This window comes from Mercenaria mercenaria, chromosome 2 (genome assembly GCF_021730395.1).
Source record: "Mercenaria mercenaria strain notata chromosome 2, MADL_Memer_1, whole genome shotgun sequence".
Taxonomy (NCBI): Eukaryota; Metazoa; Mollusca; class Bivalvia; order Venerida; family Veneridae; genus Mercenaria; species Mercenaria mercenaria.
Genome location: NC_069362.1, coordinates 44,973,647 through 44,984,038, shown reverse-complemented (window position 1 = coordinate 44,984,038; position 10,392 = coordinate 44,973,647).

The following is a 10,392-nucleotide window of genomic DNA, read 5'->3' as shown; positions in this document are numbered from 1 at the left end:
AGGTAGGTCTTTGAAGCGTATGCCCTGATCTACACTTTGAGGGGTCACACTGCCGATTCGGTTCACTGGTCAGACCAGTGTGGCAGAATTAATCTGGAGAAAAATTTAAGTTTTTACAGAGCTAATGTTACATACGCATTTCATATAGAAATCGCATTAAAAGCTGATTTAATACCCGGCTGCTGTGGCTTTACTGTTTGCCCCTGTCTAATATTGAAGATACGACTTTGAAGTGTAAACACTGATCTACATATTGAGGGGCCACACTGCCGATCCGGTTCACTAGTCAGGCCAGGGTGACGGTATCAATCTGGAGAAAATTAAAGATTTACAGAGCTAATGTTACTATACGTTGCATTTCATATAGAAATCGCATTACAAGCATGTTTTAACATCCGCCTGCCGTTGCTTTACTGTTTTCCCCTCTCTAACATTGAAGATACCTCTTTAAATTGTATGCTCTGATCTACATTTTGAGGGGTCACACTGCCGATTCGGTTCACTGGTCAGGCTAGGATGACGGTATCAATCTGGAGAAAATTTAAGATTAACAGAGCTAATGTTACTATACGCTGCATTTCATACAGAAATCGCATTACAAGCATGTTTTAACATCCGGCTGCCGATCCTTTACTGTTTGCCCCTCTCTAAAAATGAAGATACGTCATTAAAGTGTATGCTCTGATCTACATTTTAAGGGGTCACACTACCGATTCGGTTCACTGGTCAGGCCAGGGTGACGATATCAATCTGTAGAAAATTTAAGATTTACATAGCTAATGATTTTATACGCTGCATTTATAAGAAATCGCATTACAAGCATGTTTTAATATCCGGTTGCTTTGGCTTTACTGTTTGCCCCTCTCTACATTGAAGAGTCTTTAAGTGTATGCCTGATCTACATTTTCAGGGGTCACACTGCAGATTGGGTTTCACTGGTCACGACCAGTGTGAGAATCAATCGGAGGAAATTTAAGATTTACAAGCTAATGTTACTATACGCGCATTTAATATAGAAATCGCATTAAAAGCTTGTTTTAATATCCGACTGTGTTCGCTTTACTGCTTGCCCCTCTCTAAAATTTAAGATACGCCTTTTAAGTGTATGCCCAGATCTACATTTTGAGGGGTCACACTGCAGATTCGGTTCACTGGTCAGGCCAGGGTGAGGGTATCAATCTGGAGAAAAGTTAAGATTTACAGAGCTAACGTTACTATACGCGACATTTAATACAGAAATCGCATTACAAGCATGTTTTAATATCCGGTTGCTTTCGCTTTACTGTTTGCCCCTCTCTAATATTGAAGGTAGGTCTTTGAAGTGTATGACCTGATCTACATTTTGAGGGGTCACACTGCAGATTCGTTTCACTGGTCAGACCAGTGTGACAGAATCAATCTGGAGAAATTTAAGATTTACAGAGCTAAATGTTACTATACGCATTTCAATAGAAATCGATTAAAATGTTTTAATATCCGGCTGCTGTGGCTTTACTGTTTGCCCCTTCTAACATTGAAGATACGTTTTGAAGTGTATGTACTGATCTACATTTGGGGGTCACACTGCCGTTTCGGTTGCACTGGTCAGGCCAGGGTGAGGTATCAATCTGGAGAAAATTTAAGATTTACAGAGCTAACTGTTTCTGGTTACGGTTGCTTTTGATATCGAAGAAATTACGCATTTACAAGCATGTTTTAATACCGGCTGCCGTGGCTTTACTGTTTGCCCCTCTCTAACACTGAAGATAGGTCTTTGAAGCGTATGCCTGATCTACATTTGAGGGGTCACACTGCCGATTCGGTTCACTGGTCAGCCAGGGTGACGGATTCAATCTGGAGAAATTTAAGATTTACAGAGCTAATGTTACTATACGCCATTTCATATAGAAATCGCATTACAAGCATGTTTTAATATCCGGTGCTTTGGCTTTACTGTTTGCCCCTCTCTAACATTGAAGATACGTCTTGAAAGTGTATTCCTGATCTACATTTGAGGGGCACACTGCGATTCCGGTTCACTAGTCAGGCCAGGGTGACGGTATCAATCTGGAGAAATTTAAGATTTACAGAGCTAATGTTACTATATGCATTCATATAGAAATCGCATTACAAGCATTTTTAACATCCGTTGCCGTTGCTTTACTGTTTTCCCTCTCTAACATTGAAGGTCCCGTCTTTAAAGTGTTGCCTGATCTACATTTTGAGGGGTCACACTGCCGATTCGTTCACTGGTCAGGCCAGGTGAGGGTATCAATCTGGAGAAAATTTAAGATTAACAGAGCTAATGTTACTAATACGCGCATTTAATAGTAGAAATCGCATTAAAAGCATGTTTTAACATCCGGTCCCGTTCCTTTACTGTTTGCCCCTCTCTAATATGAAGATAGGTCTTTAAAGTTATCCCCTTGATCTACATTTAAGGGGTCACACTACCGATTCGGTTCACTGGTCAGGCCAGGGTGACGTATCAATCTGGTAGAAAATTTAAGTTTTTACATAGCTAATGTTCTTTACGCTGCATTTCATATAGAAATCGCATTACAAGCATGTTTTAATATCCGTTCTGTTTGGCTTCACTGTTTGCCCCTCTCTAACATTGAAGATACCTCTTTAAAGTGTATGCCCTGATCTACATTTTGAGGAGTCACACTGCAATTCGGTTCACTGGTCAGCCGGTGAGGCTATCAATCTGGAGAAAATTTAAGATTTAAAAGAGTAATGTTACTATTCGCATTTATATAGAAATCGCATTACAAGCTTGTTTTTAATATCCGGCTTGGATTTACTGTTTGCCCCTCTCTAACAATTTGAAGATCCCCTTTTAAGTGTATGCCCGATCTACATTTTGAGGGGTCACACTGTCGATTCGGTTCACTGGTCAGGCCAGGGGTGACGGATTATAATCTGGAGAAAAGTTAAGATTTACAGAGCTAACGTTACTATACCGACTTCATATAGAAATCGCATTACAAGCATGTTTTAATATCCGGTTGCTGTGGCTTTACTATTGCCCCTAATATTGAAGGTAGGTTTTGATGTGTATGACCTGATCTACATTTTGAGGGTCACACTGCAGATTCGTTCACTGGTCAGACCAGTGTGACAGAATCAATCAGGAGGAAATTTAAGATTTACAGAGCTAATGTTACTATACGCATTTCATATAGAAATCGCATTAAAAGCATGATTAAATATCCGGCTGCTGTGGCTTTACTGTTTGCCCCTATCTAACATTGAAGATACGAGTTTGAAGTGTATGCCCTGATCTACATATTGAGGGGTCACACTGCCGATTCGGTTGACTGGTCAGGCCAGGGTGAGGGTATCAATCTGGAGAAAATTTAAGATTTACATAGCTAATGTTACTGTACGTTGCATTTGATATAGAAATCGCATTACAAGCATGTTTTAACACCCGGCTGCCGTTGCTTTACTGTTTGCCCCTCTCTAACACTGAAGATACGTCTGTTAAGTGTATGCTCTGATCTACATTTTGAGGGGTCACACTGCCGATTCGGTTCACTGGTCAGGCCAGGGTGACGGTATCAATCTGGAGAAAATTTAAGATTTACAGAGCTAATGTTACTATACGCTGCATTTCATATAGAAATCGCATTACAAGCATGTTTTAATATCCGATTGCTTTGGCTTTACTGTTTACCCCTCTCTAACATTGAAGATACGTCTTCAAAGTGTATTCCCTGATCTACATTTTGAGGGGTCACACTGCAGATTCGGTTCACTGGTCAGGCCAGGGTGACGGTATCAATCTGGAGGAAATTTAAGATTTACAGAGCTAATGTTACTATATGCCACATTTAATATAGTAATCGCATTACAACCTTTTTTAAATATCCGGTTGTGTTCGCTTTACTGTTTGTCCCTCTCTAACATTGAAGGTACGTCTTTAAAGTGTTTGCCCTGATCTACATTTTGAGGGGTCACACTGCAGATTCGGTTCACTGGTCAGGCCAGGGTGAGGGTATCAATCTGGAGAAAATTTAAGATTTACAGAGCTAATGTTACAATACGCGACATTTAATATAGAAATCGCATTAAAAGCATGTTTTAATATCCGGTTGCGTTCGCTTTACTGTTTGCCCCTCTCTAATATTGAAGATAGGTCTTTGAAGACTATGCCCTGATCTACATTTGGAGGGGTCACACTGCCGATTCGGTTTACTGGTCAGTCCAGGGTGACGGTATCAATCTGGAGAAAATTTAAGATTTACAGAGCTAATATTACTTTACGCTGCATTTCATATAGAAATCTCATTACAGGCATGTTTTAATATCCGACTTCTGTGGCCTCACTGTTTGCCCCTCTCTAACATTGAGGATACCTCTTTAAAGTGTATGCCCTGATCTACATTTTGAGGAGTCACACTGCCGATTCGGTTCACTGGTCAGACCAGAGTGACGGCATCAATCTGGAGAAAATTTAATATTTACAGAGGTAATGTTACTATACGAATTTCATATAGAAATCGCATTACAAGCATGTTTTAATATCCGGCATTGGATTTACTGTTTGCTCCTCTCTAACATTGAAGATATGACTTTGAAGTGTATGCCCTGATCTACATTTTGAGGGGTCACACTGTCGATTCGGTTCACTGGTCAGGCCAGGGTGACGATATATACCTGGAGAAAATTTAAGATTTACAGAGCTAATGTTACTATACCCTGAACTTCATATAGAAATCGCACTACAAGCATGTTTTAATATCCGGCAGCTGTGGCTTTACTACTTGCCCCTATATAATATTGAAGGTAGGGTTTTGAACTGTATGCCCTGATCTACATTTTGAGGCGTCACACTGCCGATTCAGTTCACTGGTCAGACCAGTGTGACAGAATCAATCTGGAGAAAATTTAAGATTTACAGAGCTAATGTTACTATACGCATTTGATATAGAAATCGCATTACAAGCATAATATAATATCCGCCTACTGTGGCTTTACTGTTTGCCCCTCTCCAACATTGAAGATACGTGTTTGAAATGTATGCCCTGACTACTTTTGGGGTAACACTGCGATTCGTTCACTGTCAGGCCGGTGAGGGTATCATCTGGAGAAATTTAAGATTTACAGAGCTAATGTTACTATACGTTGCATTTGATATAGAAATCGCATTACAAGCATGTTTTAATATCCGGTTGCTTCGGCTTTACTCTTTACCCCTCTCTAACATTGAAGATAGGTCTTTAAAGAGTATGCCCTGGTCTACATTTTGAGGGGTCACACTGCCGATTCGGTTCACTGGTCAGGCCAGAGTGACGGTATCAATCTGTAGAAAATTTAAGATTTACATAGCTAATGATTTTATATGCTGCATTTCATATAGAAATCGCATTACAAGCATGTTTTAATATCCGGTTGCTTTGGCTTTACTGTTTGCCCCTCTCTAACATTGAAGATAGGTCTTTAAAGAGTATGCCCTGATCTACATTTTGAGGGGTCACACTGCCGATTCGGTTCACTGGTCAGGCCAGGGTGAGGGTATCAATCTGGAGAAAATTTAAGATTTACAGAGCTAATGTTACTATACGCTGCATTTCATATAGAAATCGCATTACAAGCATGTTTTAATATCCGGTTGCTTCGGCTTTACTCTTTACCCCTCTCTAACATTGAAGATACGTCTTTAAAGTGTATGCCCTGATCTACATTTTGAGGGGTCACACTGCCGATTCGGTTCATTGGTCAGGCCAGGGTGAGGGTAAAAATTTTGAGAAAATTTAAGATTTACAGAGCTAATGTTACTATACGCGAAATTTATGATAGAAATCGCATTACAAGCTTGTTTAAATATCCGGTTGTGTTCGCTTTACTGTTTGCCCCTTTCTAACATTGAAGGTACGTCTTTAAAGAGTATGCCCTGATCTACATTTTGAGCGGTCACACTGCAGATTCGGTTCACTGGTAAGGCCAGGGTGAGGGTATCAATCTGGAGAAAATTTAAGATTTACAGAGCAAATGTTACTATACGCGACATTTAATATAGAAATCGCATTAAAAGCATATTTCAATATCCGGTTGCGTTCGCATTACTGTTTGCCCCTCTCTAATATTGAAGATAGGTCTTTGAAGACTATGACCTGATCTACATTTGGAGGGGTCACACTACCGATTCGGTTCACTGGTCAGGCCAGGGTGAAGGTATCAATCGAGAGAAAATTTAAGGTTTACAGATCTAATGTTTTTGTACTCTGCATTTCATAAAGAAATGGCATTACTATCATGTTTGTATATCCGGCTGGTGTGCCTTCACTGTTTACCCCTCTCTTAAATTGAAGATAAGTCTTTGAAGTGTATGCCCTGATGTATATTTGGAGGGGTCACACTGCCGATTCGGTTCACTGGTCAGGCCAGGGTGACGGTATCAATCTGGAGAAAATTTAACATTTACAACGCTAATGTTACTATACGCTGCATTTCATATAGAAATCGCATTACAAGCATGTTTTAATATCCGGCTGCTGTGGCTTTACTGTTTACCCCTCTCTAACATTGAAGGTACGTCTTTGAAGTGTATGCCCTGATCAACATTTTGAGGGGTCACACTGCCGATTCGGTTCACTGGTCACACCAGTGTGTCGGTATCATTCTGGAGAAAATATAAGATTTACAGAGCTAATGTTACTATACGCATTTCATACAGAAATCGCATTAGAAGCATAATTATATATCATGCTGCTGTGGCTTTACTGTTTGGCCCTCTCTAACATTGAAGATACTACTTCGAAGTGAATGCCCTGATCAACATTTTGAGGGGTCACACTGCCAATCTGGTTCTCTGGTCAGGCCAGGGTGTCGGTATCAATTTAGAAAAAAATTAAGATTTACAGAGCTAATGTTTTCATACGCAGCATTTCATATAGAAATCGCATTACAAGCATGTTTTTTATATCCGGCTGTTGTGGCTTTACTGTTTGCCCCTCTCTAACATTGAAGATACGTCTTTGAAGCGTATGCCATGATCCACATTTTGAGAGGTCATACCGCCGATTCGATTCACTGGTCAGGCCAGGGTGACGGTATCAATCTGGAGAGAATTTCAGATTTACAGAGCTAATGTTACCATACGCTGCATTTCATATAGAAATCGCATTACAAGCATGTTTTAATATCTGGCGGCTATGGCTTTACTGTTTGCCCCATTCTAAAATAGAAGATACGTTTTTGAAGTGTATACCCTGAATTACATTTTGATGGGTCACACTGCCGATACGATTCACTGGTCAGGCCAGGGTGACGGTATCAATCTGGAGAAAATTTAAGATTTATAGAGCTAATGTTATTATACGCTGCATTTCATAAGGAAATCGCATTAAAAGCATGTTTTAATATCCGGCTGCTGTGGCTTTACTTTTTACACCTCTCTAACATTGAAGATACGTCTTAAAGTGTATACCCTGATCTACATTTTGAGGGGTCACACTGCCGATTCGGTTCACTAGTCAGGCCAGGGTGACGGTATCAATCTGGGGAAAATATAAGAGCTAAAGTTACTATACGCTGCATTTCATATAGAAACCGCATTACAAGCATGTTTTAATATCCGGCTGCTGTGGCTTTACTGTTTGCCCCTCCCTAACATTGAAGATATCTCTTTGAAGTACATGCCCGGACCTACATTTTGAGGGGACACATTGCCGATCCGATTCACTGGTCAGGCCAGGGTGATGGTATCAATGTGGAGAAAATTTAAAATTTACAGAGCTAATGTTACTATACGCTGACATTGAAGATAGGTCTTTGAAGTTGATGCACTGATCTACATTTTGAGTGGTCACACTGCCGATTCGGTTTTCTGGTCAGACCAGGGTGACGGTATCAATCTGGAGAAAATTTAAGATTTACAGAGCTAATGTTACTATACGCTGCATTTCATATAGAAATCGCATTACAAGCATCTTTTAATATCCGGCTGCTGTCGCTTTACTGTTTGCCCCTCTCTAACATTGATAAATTGATGATACGTCTTTGAAGTGTATGCCTTGATCTACATTTTGAGGGATCACACTGCCGAATCGGTTCCCTGGACAGGCCAGGGTGACGGTATCATTCTGGAGGAAATTGAAGATTTACATGGCTAATGTTACTATACGCTGCATTTCATATAGAAATCGCATTACAAGCATGTTTAAATATCCGGCTGCTGTGGCTTTACTCTTTGCCCCTCTCTAACATTGAAGATACGTCTTTGAAGTGTATGCCCGGATCTACATTTTGAGGGTCACACTGCCGATTCGGTTTACTGGTCAAGCCAGGGTGACAGTATCAATCTGAAGTAAATTTAAAATTTACAGAGCTAATGTTACTATAGGCTGACATTGAAGATACCTCTTTGAAGTTTATACCCTGATCTACATTTTGAGGGGACACACTGCCGGTTCGGTTCACTGGTCAGACCAGTGTGACGTAATCAATTTGGAGAAAATTTAAGATTTGCAGAGCTAATGTTACTATACGCTGCTTTTCATACAGAAATCACATTACAAGCATGTTTTAGTATCCGACTGGTTTGGCTTTACTGTTTGCCCCTCCCTAACATTGAAGACAAACGTCTTTAAAGTGTGTGCCCTGATCTACATTTTGAGGGGTCACACTGCCGATTCGGTTCATTGGTCAGGTCAGGGTGACGGTATCAATCTGGAGAAAATTAAAGATTTACAGAGCTAATGTTACTATACGCTGCATTTCGTATAGAAATCGCATTACAAGCATGTTATAATATCCGGCTGCTGTGAATTTACTGTTTGCCCCTCTCTAACATTGAAGATGCGTCTTTGAAGTGTATGCCCAGATCAACATTTTGAGGGGTCACTCTGCCGATTCGGTCCAATGGTCATGCCAGGGTGACGGTATCAATCTGGAGAAAATTTAAGATTTACAGAGCTAATGTTACTATTCGCTGCATTTGATATCGAAATCGCATTACAAGCATGTTTTAATATCCGGCTGCTGTGGCTTTACTGTGTGCCCCTCTCCAACATTGAAGATATGTCCTTGAAGTGTATGCCCTGATCCACATTTTTGGGGTCACACTGCCGATTCGGTTCACTGATCAGACCAGGGTGACGTTATCAATCTGGAGAAAATTTAAGATTTACAGAGCTAATGTTACTATACGCTGCATTTCATACAGAAATCACATTACAAGCATGTTTTAATATCTGGCTGCTTTGGCTTTACTGTTTGACCCTCCCTAACATTGAAGAAAAACGTCTTTAAAGTGTATGCCCTGATCTACATTTTGAGGGGTCACACTGCCGATTAGGTTCACTGGTCAGGCCAGGGTGACGGTATCAACCTGGAGAAAATTTAATATTTTCAGAGCTATTGTTACTATACGCATTTGATATAGAAATCGCATTAAAAGCATGTTTTAATATCCGGCTGCTGTGGCTTTACTGCTTGCCCCTATCTAACATTGGAGATACGTCTTTGAAGTGTATGCTCTGATCTACATTTTGAGGGGTCACACTGCCGATTCGGTTCACTAGTCAGGACAGTGTGACCTTATCAATCTGGAGAAAATTTAAGATTTCCAGAGCTAATGTTACTATACGCTGCATTTCATATAGCAATCGCATTACAAGCATGTTTTAATATCCGGTTGCTTTGTCTTTACTGTTTGCACCTCTCTAACTTTGAAGATAGGTCTTTGAAGTGTATGTCCTTATCTACATTTTGAGGGGTCACACTGCCGATTCGGTCCAATGGTCAGGCCAGGGTGACGGTATCAGTCTGGAGAAAATTTAAGATTTACAGAGCTAATGTTACTATACGCTGAATTTCATATAGAAATCGCGTTACATGCCTGTTTTAATATCCGGCTACTGTGGCTTTACTGTTTGCCCCTCTCTAACATTGATGAATTGATGATACGTCTTCAAAGAGTATGCCCTGATCTACATTTTGAGGGGTCACGCTGCCGAATCGGTTCACTGGACAGGCCAGGGTGACGGTATCAATCTGGAGATAATTTAAGATTTGCAGAGTTAATGATACTACACGCTGCATTTCATATAGAAATAGCATTATAAGAATGTTTTAATATCCGGCTGCTGTGGCTTTACTCTTTGCCCCTCTCTAACATTGAAGATACGTCTTTGAAGTGTAGGTACTGATCTACATTTTGAGGAGTCACACTGCCGATTCGGTTTACTTTTTAAGCCAGGGTGACGGTATCAATCTGAAGAAAATTTAAGATTTACAGAGCTAATGTTACTATACGCTGACATTGAAGATACGTCTTTAAAGCTTATGCTCAGATCTACATTTTGAGGGGTCACACTGCCGATTCGGATCACTGGTCAGCCCAGGGTGACTGTATCAATTTGGAGTAAATTTAAGATTTACAGAGCTAATGTTACTATACGC